At 44.5% G+C, this 13,969-nt stretch overlaps 3 non-coding genes across 3 annotated transcripts; 1 reads left to right on the top strand and 2 right to left on the bottom strand.

The window, feature by feature from the left end:
• Positions 1-5,405: 5,405 nt before the first annotated feature.
• Positions 5,406-5,477, bottom strand: TRNAW-CCA (transfer RNA tryptophan (anticodon CCA)). Its single transcript has one exon. It is a non-coding gene; the product is annotated as a tRNA-Trp (tRNA).
• A 477-nt stretch (positions 5,478-5,954) lies between these two features.
• TRNAD-GUC (transfer RNA aspartic acid (anticodon GUC)) lies at positions 5,955-6,026 on the top strand. Its single transcript has one exon. It is a non-coding gene; the product is annotated as a tRNA-Asp (tRNA).
• Positions 6,027-6,179: 153 nt separating this feature from the next.
• TRNAD-GUC (transfer RNA aspartic acid (anticodon GUC)) lies at positions 6,180-6,251 on the bottom strand. The gene has a single exon. It is a non-coding gene; the product is annotated as a tRNA-Asp (tRNA).
• Between the last annotated feature and the right edge of the window lie 7,718 nt (positions 6,252-13,969).

The following is a 13,969-nucleotide window of genomic DNA, read 5'->3' as shown; positions in this document are numbered from 1 at the left end:
ATAGTAATAATTTAAAGTGTAGATAGTATGTTTCACCTTGAAAAGCCTCTAGGTGCCTTGGAAAATAGATCCTTCCCCCACCTTTAAGAATTCGCACCTTATTCAGATATGAAACCAGTTGCAGGCAGACACAGCATACTTCGGAAAGACAGCAGCAGAGAGATTCTTCAGCTATTGTACTAATGTCAAAACTAACAACCTCCATTCATATCAAGTAAAAAATGTTTTAAAGCAATGTAAGGGGGAACTGGGTCTGGGAAATTTTATCCAAAGTTAACAGTGGAAATGCAACCTAAAAAATCAGTGCAGACACCATCTAACATCCCCACGGACAATAATGATACTGTACTTTAGGCCTGAAGCTTGTTTTCTGACACTGCTTCTTAGAGGAGCGCAGCTGTCATTTGCAACTCATTGTACTGTTTGGAATATGCAATACAGTTGGTGCTCACTTTTCTTGTGAGTGACCCTTAGGAGTGGAAGGAACGAAAACTGTTGAGCTTGAAGTCAGTTTACACCTTTCCATCTAAGTACATTGATGCTAAGGCTGGTTTTAATGCATTAAGTGTAGCATAAAAAATGCAACAGCAGTATGGTATGAAGTAGTAAATCACTACAGAGCTACATTCCCAGTTCAGCTTTGGTCCTAACAAATGGATGGGTTAACTGGCTTTATCTTGGATCTGTATTTTTTCTCTTTTTGCTGTCAGGCAAAACTGGCATAGAAGCATGAAGACAGCAGACACTCAGCATCATAGGTTTTGGATAATTGTTCAAAATCCAATACAGTGGTTGTGGAGCCACAGCCCCAGATTGGCATTACTTACAGTTCATATTTACAGTCCATTTATGTTTTGAGAGTTATTTCCCCAACTATAGAAATATGTGTTATCTTTTCATGAATTATTTTCTCAGTTACATTGTTACACTGACATAACTCCCTTGCATGGACACTGGGCTCTTACTGGCTTACCTTTAGCTGCTTCCAAAGTGACAAAAGCTAAAAAAGCATCGTATAACACTTTAGTGTCACCCTATTTCAGAGCAGTAGACTTCTCTGGGAAGTGAAGTCCATAAAAAATCCTTGGCACAAAACTGTCCTTTATTTCCTGGCTCTACACTTTTCATTGTCACTCCTTGGTAACAGCAGGCATTCCCCAGGCAAGGTAAAGACAGGGGAAGTAATACGAGAAAGCACTAGATGTGCACGTACATAATGATTAACACTGGAACCTGCAAACCTGCAACTATCACCACAACTAGACCTTAATACAGCTGAGGATCTGCACCTTTATTGTTTGTTTTGTTTGAAGGAAAGAAAGCTTGCATTTTGTAGCCTAACGCAGCAGTCAAAGGGGATAAGGGAACGAATGAGCTCAAAAGACCTTTCTAATGTTTTTACAGGGGAAAAAAACCCACAAGGTGGTCTATATGCCTGTTACACGCTTTGCGTCTTAAAGGCTGGAGTACAAAACTGTTGTTTTGCCATGCCTTCTGTGAAGCATTCCAGTACTTAAATGTTTATCCCTAACAGCAAGTTCTGGTTTTCGAAGACCAGAATACCTGCCTCTACCTGAGAAACAGGTAGTCACATTTTACCTCTTGTCAGTGTAAAGGGTGACAAAAGGAAAGTTTACGAAAAAAGTGCAAATGGTGTGAGACTATGGCCATTTTCATTGGTTGAAAAACTGCTGCAAGCTTGCCTAAAAATGTGAAATATGCTGAAAGTAGAAGCCAAAAATCCTTCCTTTGTAGGACCCTCCCAAATGTCTGGAATTTGTTAGCTTTCCTTAAGCGTGAGAAAGAGATTTTCAGTCATACAGTCTTCTTTGATATGAAAACACTGAATGCCTTCTAAATTATCTCAGATTTCTAGCTTTGAGTTTCTCCAAGTTTATGACTCTTAACTTCTAATGCCACCCATAAAAATGAGACAGATAGTTTATGTTGCGCTACACTGAAAAAATGAATGTTCTATAGGTGTGTGTTCAAAAAAGTATCCTAAATTCAGTGGAGGATTTGGACAATATTTAATCCATAATGAAGTATGGATGTATAATTTGCATTCATATGTAATATTTGCCTCATAATACATAGTAAAATTATGAAGGCTATAAATCCATTCATGGCAGACATTTAGGAAGTGCTACAGACATGCCCTTGTCTTAGGCTGAGCTGATACGGAAATCTTCTTAGCTAAAGGAAATGTAAAAAACCTATATGAAGTATTAATTCAGTCTTGGTGCACAGTGAGTTTCTCATTGAAAATAATACTCCCTCTCAGAAAGGCAACAGAAACTGGAAAGCATTACTATAAATAAAATAAGCAGTTGCCTATCCATGATGGCACAGTGTAACTGTACTTTCTAGAATCACTCATTTTTTGTCCACGTTCTTGATTAATTTAGAAAAATTAGGTGGCTTTTTAACAGCTCTAGCTTATCAGAAATGTCTTTTTAAGTATAATCCAAGTAGAAATGGCAAAGTGATAAGAAAAAAGCATGCCTCACTGTAATGGGGCATATAGCTCTTAGAGCAATTCTCTTACAGAAAAAATTGCATCTCCTGCTGAATTTGCCAGTGGGTGTAGTTTTATCAGGGGGACAGGCCAGGCGACCGCACTCTCACTGGCACCCACCAGGGAAGGCTGTGTCGCCCGACGTGGTAAATAGACGGGTGGTCACCCTTGTTGTGAATACAGGGGTGCCCAGCACTGTGGGTGGTCTGTACGACTCTGTCCCCAGGCAGGGAAAGAAATGTGTACAACTGAGCGGTATAACTGTTTTAAAACTCCTTTCTGCTGACACTGTGATAGACAAAGGCCTGTACCAACAAGGATGGAAAACAGAGGTATCGGCTCCTACAGAAATGAAATGAAAAGGACAATTTACAGGACAGCTTCCCACGCTGAATCATTTCCACACAAGAATTATCATATCACAATTTTATCATATACGGACCGAGACAGTGCAGAAGCTATATTTACCATATGCAAGCTATTACTTCAGCTCCAAGATTTTTGAACCTTATGTGGATTTAAGTTATTGTCTATATTTAGCTAGTAACAATTTCATAAGAAAAAACATCTGCGTTAAGAGATCAGTCAGATAACAAAATGAAGTATTTAAAAGTTAGAAAGGGACAAAAGCACAGAAGCACACGTACTGTAGAAATGCTGGTGAGAGACAAATACCCACCAGCATACTTGAGTACCTCAGAATTAATGGAGATAACTCGACAAAACAGCTGTGAGATCAAAGAGAATTATTATCCCCATTTTATCGATAGGAAATTGAGAGGTAGAGTTTGCACATAGCTAAGGCGCATTTAACTCTTTCATTTAGTTTTGAAACATCACTAGATTATTTTGATTTAGGGACAGTAGGCTCTCCCTCTAAAGAACGACTGACAAAAAATTTAACCGAACCATTGGTAGTTGTCGTTGTTGTTGAAAGGGACGATCCTGCTCTCTATCCTGTCCCAGGCCATGCACTCGCGACGCTTTCCTTCTGTTGGATGTAGTAGTTGCGCTGCCAGATCTGCATGCTGAGCCAGCAGCTGCTGCTGCACGATTGCAAGACGTGATCCAAGTGGAACGGGGGAAACACGCAGGCGGGGATGGACAGGGCAGAGCGAGACTGACTGTTTTGTGACAACCTGCGCTCATGTTACGTTAGGTGTATTAGTGTGAAACCACACCCTGAAAACTTTGACTCCTATTAACAGATCTTCTGTATTGTCATGAGATGAACCCCTTATTGCGAGGCAGAGACATTGTCTGGCAGCAATTGGGGATGCTTAGAGCAGCACACCTGCTTTGGCAGCGCTACAGGAATGCAAGCAGATTGCCACCACTTCTTGCATCCAGCTCTCTGATGGATGGTAAGGCAGAGACATAAGATATTTTGTGGGACCAGGGAAAATCTAACAGATTATGCATCCAATAAAAAAATGCATCCATCTAACAGATTATGCATCAAATAAAAAAGGACTAACCACCTAAATGGAAGTCCAGTCAGCACAGCGTGTGAGGCAGTCCTCCTCTTCTATTCAGACCTGGTAAAATCCGAGTCAGCTGAAATACTGGGACCAGTTCTGGGCACTTAAAAATGCAACTCATTTGGAAAGACTCCAGAGGCGAGTGATACAAATAATCAGAGGCCCAGCAAACACTACTCTAGAACAGCTATGGAGAGGCATAACAAATTTCAAATATGCCAGAAGTACCTATAAAAAGGAAGGGAATAAACTGTTCTCCAGTGCAATAGCACAAGGGCTGGATTTAAGTTACAGCAAAAGAGACATCAGCGTTAAACTACAGTCGCTTTGTAACAGTAAGGGTAGCAAAGCACTGGAACTGAGCAGTTAAGGGAGATGCAGAATTTCTGTATTTGAAAGGTTTTAAGGGTATATGGAACAAATACTAGCCTGTAAAAACAAAAGTATTTATCTTAAAAAAACTCACATAATTTGATGACTCTGCTGACTCTGGTTTCTAAGACTTCTGTATTCTCTTCATTTTCTGCCATGGTTTACAACGCTAATAATCAATTCTCACCAGCTTAGAATTGTATCTCTGGCAGGTTTCTCTCTGTCCCTCAAATTCAGGCCCTTGACAAACTATTCTGTTTCCCTCCTAATTAAATTTCATTAAGTGTCAAACTTTCCAGTCCATCCAAATCACTGAAGTATTACTTCCACGACTCACTATCTCACCTCTAGGTCAAAATTAAGTACTTTCTGTGCCTTTCCGCCTCTGGCACCTCGGCGTGTGGAAATGGCTCCTCTGAGGAAACTCTTCTGTTCCACAGCCTAGACCCATCACCCTCTGAAGGGCCTCCCCTGGCACCCCGCTCCCCTCTCCCTCCCCATCAGGGTTTTGTTCGCCTTCAGGGTTCTTAACACAGCATCCGTCCGAGCTCTTGGCTCGTCCAGACCACTTGCTTCCCCTGCTTTTACTTCCACTCCTTTTCATGGGAACTTCTGTACTGAAAAGAGGGTCTCCCTGCCATTTTTTGGCCCTCTGTCCCATTTCGAATGTAAAGTTACTCTTTCTATACCCCTTTCTGACTTTTTCTCATCATTTCCACACCTTGGGTTGCCTTTTTAAAACTTAAAGTAGATCTTTGACACGTTCTTGCCTTTCGTGTTTAAGCGTTGATATCAGAAAGTCCTGTATACACAAACACCGTAAACAAAGACATCTATTTTATCCAACGGGATCTTTATGATTACATTGATACAGCAGTAATCCTGTGCCATGACTCCCATTTAGCTCCGCGCACGCTGGTTTCCAGCAGAGGCCCCCGCGCCGCGCTGCCGGGAAAAAAAAAAATTAAGGTCCCTCCGGTTCCTCCGAGACGGAGCCGGTGAAGGCCGACGGAAGAAAGAGAGGGAAAAGGAAGTGACCCCGACGTGATTCGAACACGCAGCCTTCTGATCTGGAGTCAGACGCGCTACCGTTGCGCCACGAGGTCCTGCTGGGCAACCGCACGCAGAGTGTTAGAACTCGCCCGCCACGGGCCGCCGGCCGCGCCGCCGCCTCCTCGGCGGGGACGGGGACGGGTGAGGGCGGCGCGGGCGAGGACCCTTCTCACCCGCTGTGGCAACCGCACCCATTAAAACCGCAGCGCGCGCGCCGGCCCCTCTCCTCCGCCACTGCTTCGTTTCCCGCCTTCCCGCGCAAGTACATTAACTCTCCCCACCCACGCACCCACTACCGGCCCCGAGCAGCAAGGGCCTCCCGCCCCGCGCTGGTGCCGAGCTCCCCTCCCGCGACATTGCCGCCGTACGCAGGCTCGGGGTCCCGGACCCCGCTGCTGGCGATCGCCCCTCCCGCCCCGCTGCGGGAGCCCCTGCGTTACCATCGCCCGCCGAAGGGCAGGGGTAGCGGCAGGGGTGGTGTCTGCGTGTGCGCATAAAGGCAGCCCCGCGAGACTCCGTTTCAAGGCAGCTCCTCGTTAGTATAGTGGTGAGTATCCCCGCCTGTCACGCGGGAGACCGGGGTTCGATTCCCCGACGGGGAGGCCGCGCTCAGTGTTTTTCTCCCACCCCCCACGCCAGCGGAAGGGCGTAGCGCCCGGGGCGGTGTTTTTTGCCGCCGGCGACCAACGGTCGGGTCTCGCGGGGCTCCCGCCGAGGACGGCGGGGAAACAAAAAGCGCGCGCGCGAGCGCGCCTCTCCCCGTCGGGGAATCGAACCCCGGTCTCCCGCGTGACAGGCGGGGATACTCACCACTATACTAACGAGGAGCCGTGGGGCCCCCCGGCCCCTGCCCAGCCGCTCCGCGGGGCGGGGGGTGGCTCCGGCGGCGGCCCGGGCCCTCCCTGCGCTGCCCAGAGCCGCGGGGAGGCTCTCGGGGGGCAGCGCAGCCCCCACGCCCTCCCTCCCTCCCCTCTGCGGGCCTCGGGAAGGCTGCGGCTGGGCGGGGGCGCTCGGGCGAGCCGAGTGCACGATGTGCAGAAGCCCAGCGCCGTGCGCTGTGTGCTGCAGGCCCGCGAGGGGAAGAGGCCGTGCCGGTCCTACAGCTCGTCCGGCACGGGGAGGCGGTAGGGAGAGGGCGGAGGGAGGAGAAAGGCTTCCGCATGGCTCGTGTTTGTGTGGATTCTTCCGGACCTTGCGTGCTGGCGAGGGGAGGGAGGGGTGTTGTGGCCCCCCCCCGTAGCTCTTGCCTTCCCTCCCGCCCCACAGTGGAGCGATCTGGGGAGCTGCGTGCACGGAGCCGTGAAAATTGCAGTGCGAGGAAACTGCCCGACCGGAGGCGGTGAAGAGCAGAGCAGCAGCTCGGTTGCCTTTGCGTTTATATTTTTGCACCTTGTTCACGCAGACAGTTTCTTTTTACGGGAACCTGAGAAGCCCTGGAGTCAGCAGTCCTTGGGGTGAAGGGACTCGAGCACCTGCTTCTTACCGACCTAAAAAGGGAACGAGAGAAATGGAAACCAATTACTTGGAGATTTGAGGGTAAAACGCAGAAGGACACTGACCTCTGTGGCTTGATACTGACTCGGTCAGCAGGAACGTGGTTGTAAGTTTGTATCAGAGTGACGTTGGACAGGAAACTAGATTTAATTTGCTAGCGTGTTAGATGAAGAATTAACGCCATATAATAAACAAGCCATTGGAACTACCAGTGTTCTCTTTTGATGGTCTCTGCTACTGCTAATATTTCTTTGGATAAAAGGACCCCAGCTTAGCTTTTTCAGACAAGCATAGCTCAAGAGCAAACAGCAATCTATATGTAGACATCTAAGTATGTGACTTGTAAATGAAGCATTTCTAAAAATTGGCCTACTTGTTTAAGCATTTGAATATAAACGTGCTTCTCAGTGGATGCAACGGATTCAGTGGCTGCAACAGATTCAAATTTTGTCCTGACAAGTGAAAAATAACTACTGAAGTCTCATAGTAATTTCATTACTTTCGAGGTAGCCTAATGAGAGATGAACTGGTAGGGCTGTGATCAGATGATAGGCTTTAAACTGCCCAGAGCAGGATCAAAACCAGTGTTGCTAGGCTGGTCTAAACTTGCTGTGCAGGTTCAAATTTTATTCAGAAGATGTTGATGGTTAACTTTAAGCTGGGAGACTTTTTGGTGGATCAGACATTGCCTGTTTGCGTTTTGTGGGACCACTCACACTTAGCTAGTTTAGACCTTTTTGCCGGTCACTTCTCAGTTCCTTCTCTTCCTTGACGCCTGCAGTCAGGTAGCGGAGATGTGACCGCTTGTGTAAGTCGTGGTGCTCGCTGCAGTCAGACCTTCCTTAACTGCTGCTCTTTACCTCGGAGCTAGTTTTGCCTCAGGTTCCTGCACAGACCTCTCCTTGGGCTGTCTTCTCTTGGAACAGGACTTCTGCTATCTCCATAACATCTCTTGCAAATTTTTGGCATTGCTAAGCACTTTCAGAATACCAGAGCCAGGCTCACAAGTTGTGTAGGCATTTTCTTATGTTCTTCACTTTGTCCATGAGGGCAAAAGCAGATCTGGCTGGGAGTTCTGGACCTACTGGAGATACAGGGAAAGCCTGTGGTGTGACAGCTCTGGAAGCACCATTTTCAATAGCTCAGTACATTGCTAAGGGTGTTTTTATCAGAAAGCAGCTAGTTTAGTAGTGAGAGTCCTTGGTCATGCCTCAACTCACTGCTCTGCTTCTGCCCACCAGCTCCCATTTTGGGACAGCTACTTCTGACTGCATCAGCCATCTTGTACATTCTCCACACCTTCTTCCAACCAGGGCAACCCTGAACCAAAAGTGCCAGTCAATATGCCGGCTCATGCTCTTGCACAACCTCCTCCCACTCCCCATTTGGCAGGGAGAGCAAGCGTATCTCCTAAAAATACCTACTATGACCTAAGCTGGTGATGGCAATACTTAAACAACCCTAAAGAAGGGTTAACCAACTGTCCTGCTATGGTGAAAACAACAACCAGCCACCTTTGTTTTCTCAGTGAAGCCTATATGCACTTCTGAAGCCAGACTATCAAAGACATCCTTTGATAGTCCCACATATCCTTTGATAGTACCACAACCAAGAAGATGACTTATCAGAAGCTGTCTAAGAAGGGGAGCAAGAAAAGACATTGAGGTATGAGTCAGCACAGGAAAGGTGCTGTTTTGAAGTGGATGGACTATTATAAGGCTGCAATGACTCGCAGTTACAGAGCAAATGCATTCCCTGTTGATTTGCCATAGAGACATGTAAGCGCAAAGCAGAACAGGTACTAGGAACTAGTATCAATGTTCCAAAGTCTGTGAAACATCTGCCTTCTCCTCAGAATCTGCATACAGCTATTCTATGTGTCCAGTCCTAACAATCTTGTTCCATGCTTTCCTCAACATTGCACCAGCTTTGTGTTCAGCAGCCACTGGAGACCTGCTCCCTGGAGCAACAGCTGTCTGCAAGAGGCCCTTTATGACCATAAGCAGGAGCAGGGCTGGGATCTAGCACATCAATGTAACTGGAAGCTAGTTACCTCCCCTTCAGCTTGCTTAGCTGAAGCTCAGCTTGCGACTTGTCCAGTTGAGTTTTGAGTATCATCACGGATGGGAGATTCCACAACCTTTTTGCCACAACAGGTTGTCCACCCTCACTGGAAAGAATTTCTCCCCCCTTGCCCCCCATTATATCTACTTGGAATTTGCCATGTTGGAACTTGATCATTTTGTCATTTTGCTGTGCACCTCCAAGAAGAGTCTGGCTCCATCTTCTCTATTCCTTCCCACTGGGCAGCGGAAAGACAACAATTAGATCATCCGGTAGCCTTCTCTTCTTCAGGCTGAACAAACCCAGTTCTCTCAGTGTCTCCTTGTTTATCACGTGCTCCAGCTCCCTATTCTTTTGGTGACCCTCCATGGGACTCATTCTAGTTTGTTGATATCTTTCTTGTATTGCAGTGCCCCAGACTGTGCACAGTACTCCATAGGCAGTCTCACAAATGCCAGGTGGGGGTGCGGGCAGTAATCATTTCCCTTGATCTGGTTATGCTGTTACTAATGCAGCCCAGTATCTGATTAGCTTTCATTGCTATGAGAGCAATTGCTCACTCAAGTCCATCCTTGTTGTTCACTGGGACACCCAGGACCTTTTCTGCAAAGCTGCTGTTTACCCAGTCAGCTCCTGGCTGTTGTATGGGTTTATTATATCCAAGGTGCAGGACTTTACATTTGCCTTCGTTGAATTGGAAGACATTTGTGTTGGCCCATTTCTCCAGCCTTTCAAAGTCCTGCTGAATGACAGCCCTGCCCTTGAGTGTGTCAGTCGCTCCCCTCAATTTGTCATCCACCTGTGTCACCTGCTGATACTTATTGCTAATACTTGCCAAGGAACATATATTGTTATTGGCATGTTGAGGTTCAGCACAGCTGATATGATGCTTGGCAGTGTGATCTGAGATGGATCCATGCTATGGCAGCTGCTCGTACTTCTCCTGCCATGTAGAACTTGCTTCTAGCGCTATGGTTGCCCAGGTGTGACGCTGAGACCGTGGTTTCCTTTTGCAGACCTGAGATGCAAACTGTGAAGTGCAGCAGTGCTGCCTTGGAGGCACTGCCTGGTCCCCCATGCAGAAGGCTGGGCTGCACAAAATATCCTCGCGGTGCAGCTGCGCTGGCATCCCAGAGTCCGTAAGCAGTGGATTTGACACAGTGCAATGCGGGATACCAGCAACATGCTCATGGGTAACACTGGTACAAAGTCAAGGTACTATCTCTAATTTGAAGTAGTCACTTAAAATTTGGCCATGTAACGGTGTCTTGAACTACATCAAGCCTCTTACACCAGGGCATCTCTCAGTATAAACTACTTGTTTAGCCGTACTCTGAAAACGATGCCTTCTATTAAACATGTTAAGCTTTCTTTTTCACATAAACAACTGTACTGATGCCCATATTTTATACAAATAGGAAGCTATTTGATATTGTGATTACTTTCCATTTTCTTGAAGTAGCTTTTGGTTAGCTTAAAGTATATTCATACTTAAAAATATATTTGCTTCAGATTAGTCAAGGCGAGCACTGAGTGACACCTTCTCAGTGTCACTTCCAAAGCACTACAGCCTTCTGGAGAACTGCCCTGATACAGAAGAGTTATCTTCTGGGCTTTTGAAACCAGAGGCCATGAAGGAAGCTAGGAAAAGCAAACCAATTGTCCTTGGGTTTAGATTTGTTGTACAGAGGTCTGTAGCCCCATTAGAAAAATGTTAGGGGTCCAAACTGAGGAAAATTTAAAAAGCTACAAAAGTGGTTTTGGCTCTTCTGCAGTTTATGGAGCGATCTGGAAAGTGTCAGCAGGAGGAATGTGCTAAGTGTAGGACGAAATGTTGTTAGGGCAGCTCCTTGCACCAGCAGTTCCCTCCTAGCTGTAGTTGCCATGATGATCTGGGTGGCCTGAAAGAAATGAGGACAGTCCTCAGAACCAGCAGTTGCTGACAGGTAAGTTTTGTGAGCAGTAAATCAGGCCCTCATCTCCTTGCCAGACTGTAAAATGGCACAAGTCTTTTCAGCCCAATTACTGTAATTTTATATTCAGTGGGGGGAAAAAAAGAGCCTTCAATAGCTGCAGAAATTAATGCTTCTAAATCAATATAAAAGCACAAACCCTAGATGAGAAGCAAAGCCCTTCACTGGTGTGGTCTTTAGGATGCCCCAGTCCAGAAGAGCTGCTGCAAATTGAATACATTTGATTCTGATTACTCTTCATAGCTATTTTGTACGCTCTTATTGCTGCCCATTCACACATATCCAGCACTCCATCTGTTCTTTGTGTTCTATTTTCCGTTTAATTTTTGTCTGTACCCTCACCCTGTGAAGTTCACAGCACAGGATTTAATGAGCTTTTCAGTAAGAATGTGTGAGTTATCAAATGGCATATTAAGTTACAGGACTTCTTTCTGTATAGTTTTTGGCCTTATACAATTTCTGTCCGGTGTAATGGATTTGTTGTGCGGTCTGTATGACTTGGCGATCTCTTTCTGTGCTAATGTATTTTGATCAAGCTAAAATGAAGTTTTAGAAGTTATTAGAAAAATCAATTTACATCCCTTAAGGGAATGAGTGATCGGACATCCTGTATAAAATTAACAGCTGAAGAGTGGAAGAAATTCAAGGTAAAGCGGACTGTGACATTGTATGTCAGTGCCTGGTGGATTAGTGGGAGGAGGGACTTAAGGGGCTTTCCCCTATTAGCATGCCTAGTATAGTTTATACAGTACTAAATGCAGCCACACAGCTGGGCAGCTTCCTCTCTGTGTTGCATCATGTGAACTGTCTAATAAATGGAGCCTTTTAAAAACTTGTTGGAGGAATCTCAGGGATTGAAAATTTATGTCCTAAGAATCGTGAAATAAAATAGACAAGAAGTGCCCGTGCAGAACTGCATTTTCTGTTTAGGTGAATAGCACTCTGAAAGAAAAGTTGAATCTAGCCATTCCTATTCCTATAGCATGGCTTAAATCCAATGGATACTCCCAGTAAGAATAAACTCCTTCTCAGAGGGAATCTGCATTCTGATCACTTTTACCCTCACAAGGAATTGCCAAGAAAATGTACTGAAGAGATACCATAAAAAACTGGAAAATTCAAACAGGAAAAGTAGAGGCTGGCTGGTTTTAATGAATAATTTCAACTTTAGAATAGCAAAAACTGAGAGGTGTCCTGCTTAGAAATCAGAGGATAGGACTCGGTAATTACAAGGAAGAAGATTGATCAAGTTTGTATGCAGAATACACCTCTTTTGGTGTATGAGATATATTGTTTCGAAGTAATCTCAAAAGAGTGTTTATGCAGCAAAGCCTTTAGAGACATATCAGGACACTCCAAAACCTGAACAGATTGTGTACTAATGTAAGTATTCCTGTGTAATGCAGTTCTGGATACTAGAATATGACTACCATATGACCACAATAGTCATAACTTTCTAGCTGTGGTGCAAGACTGCAGTGGGCCCAAACCATTTCACCATTGGCCTGACTTGGTCTGAAATATGGCATCTCTTAGAATCTTGAAATTGTCAATAATTTGCTTCAAAATAGACTAGTTATGTAGTGCCTAAGAAGGAAAATTCTAGGGACAAACGTGAAAAAAATCAAATACTGTCATATACAGCTATAATATAACTATCAGGTCTGACTCTCGCATCATATCAGTTCTAGGAGTAAACAACTGTCATTCAAAAAAAAGGAATCATGAGCCTAATAAAGCAAAATGAAGTGTAGAGACAGGAAAAACATGGGATAGCAAAACCCACAGAAAGTAATACAGGAAAAAGCACCATAGACTGAAGTTATGTATCCAAACCAAAGATGTCATGAGATAAAGGCATCACACAAAGAAATTAATTCTACTGTAAAAAGCATGGGAGATATTTAAAGGTATTGGTTATAAAAAACTATAAACAAGGGAATATGCAATGAATTTAACTTTATCTTAGAAAGCTAAGCATCAGAAACTTCTTTTATGCATTCCGATGCTCACTCAATATAGACATCATGGACAAGTGCAGGCCAAGTAAGTACGATGGAGAAATGAGACATCAAAACCAAAGATGAGCATAGGGAGGAGGTGCTATTAAAACCAAAACCTCTGTGCTTGCTTAAGGCATGAAATTAGAAATACACAAAAGATCCTGCAGAAGACTTGAAAAAAATTGTATGCTACCACATCAGAACTCACTAATGCCCCAGACCTTGAATAGTGCTTGTTGTTCTCTAAGTTTGACAGATTGTACTGCTGTAGTACTGAAACATCAGTGGGTAAAAAAAAAGTCAGTGTGCTGAGCCAAGAATGAATAGAAATCAGTTTAGTTTTTATCTAGTAGTTAACACAAGGGAAACTGACCTCACCTTGAAAACACTATCAGAATGTGTCATGGAAGTACAGAATGTGTACATGGAAGTACATGTGTCATGGAAAAGGGAAATTTATGTATGTTTTGCTATTTTTGTGAACGTTTTGAGAAGTTTCAGCATGATGGACAGATATGCATCACTGAAAAATGTATTGATGACTCACAAAATCCAGAGTTTAGAAAACACTGTAGCTGAGAGAGAAAGCAGCATTGTGAGCAGATATCGAAACATCATAGTGCATCATCAAGGTACATTTTGCCTGTGAAAGCATTTGGTATTAAGTAGAAAGCATAACAAATGACAGTTTGGAATCTTCTAAATGGCATCTGAGTTAATGGAGCTTATATGAACAATATAATGTCTGTTAGCAATCTTTCTCTAAGAGTTCGATTAGAGAAGACCTTCAGAGCTTGATGAATGTTTTGAAAAAAACTATGATAAATGTTAAAAAAACAAAAGCGCTAAGAATAGTCTCAGCAAAAGACAAAGTTGACAACTCATTTATTTTAATAACCAAGCATTAGATCAAAGCTACCAGCACTCTAGCAATTTGATGTAGTGCTGGCTTCACCGTGCGTTCCTGGTCCTCCAGTGGCCACCATTTACTACTTCATTGTGTTGTACACG

The sequence above is a fragment of the Mycteria americana genome, chromosome 1, assembly GCF_035582795.1.
Source record: "Mycteria americana isolate JAX WOST 10 ecotype Jacksonville Zoo and Gardens chromosome 1, USCA_MyAme_1.0, whole genome shotgun sequence".
NCBI classification, from domain to species: domain Eukaryota; kingdom Metazoa; phylum Chordata; class Aves; order Ciconiiformes; family Ciconiidae; genus Mycteria; species Mycteria americana.
The sequence above is the reverse complement of the archived record's forward strand: the minus strand, read 5'-3'. Positions and strand labels throughout refer to the sequence as shown.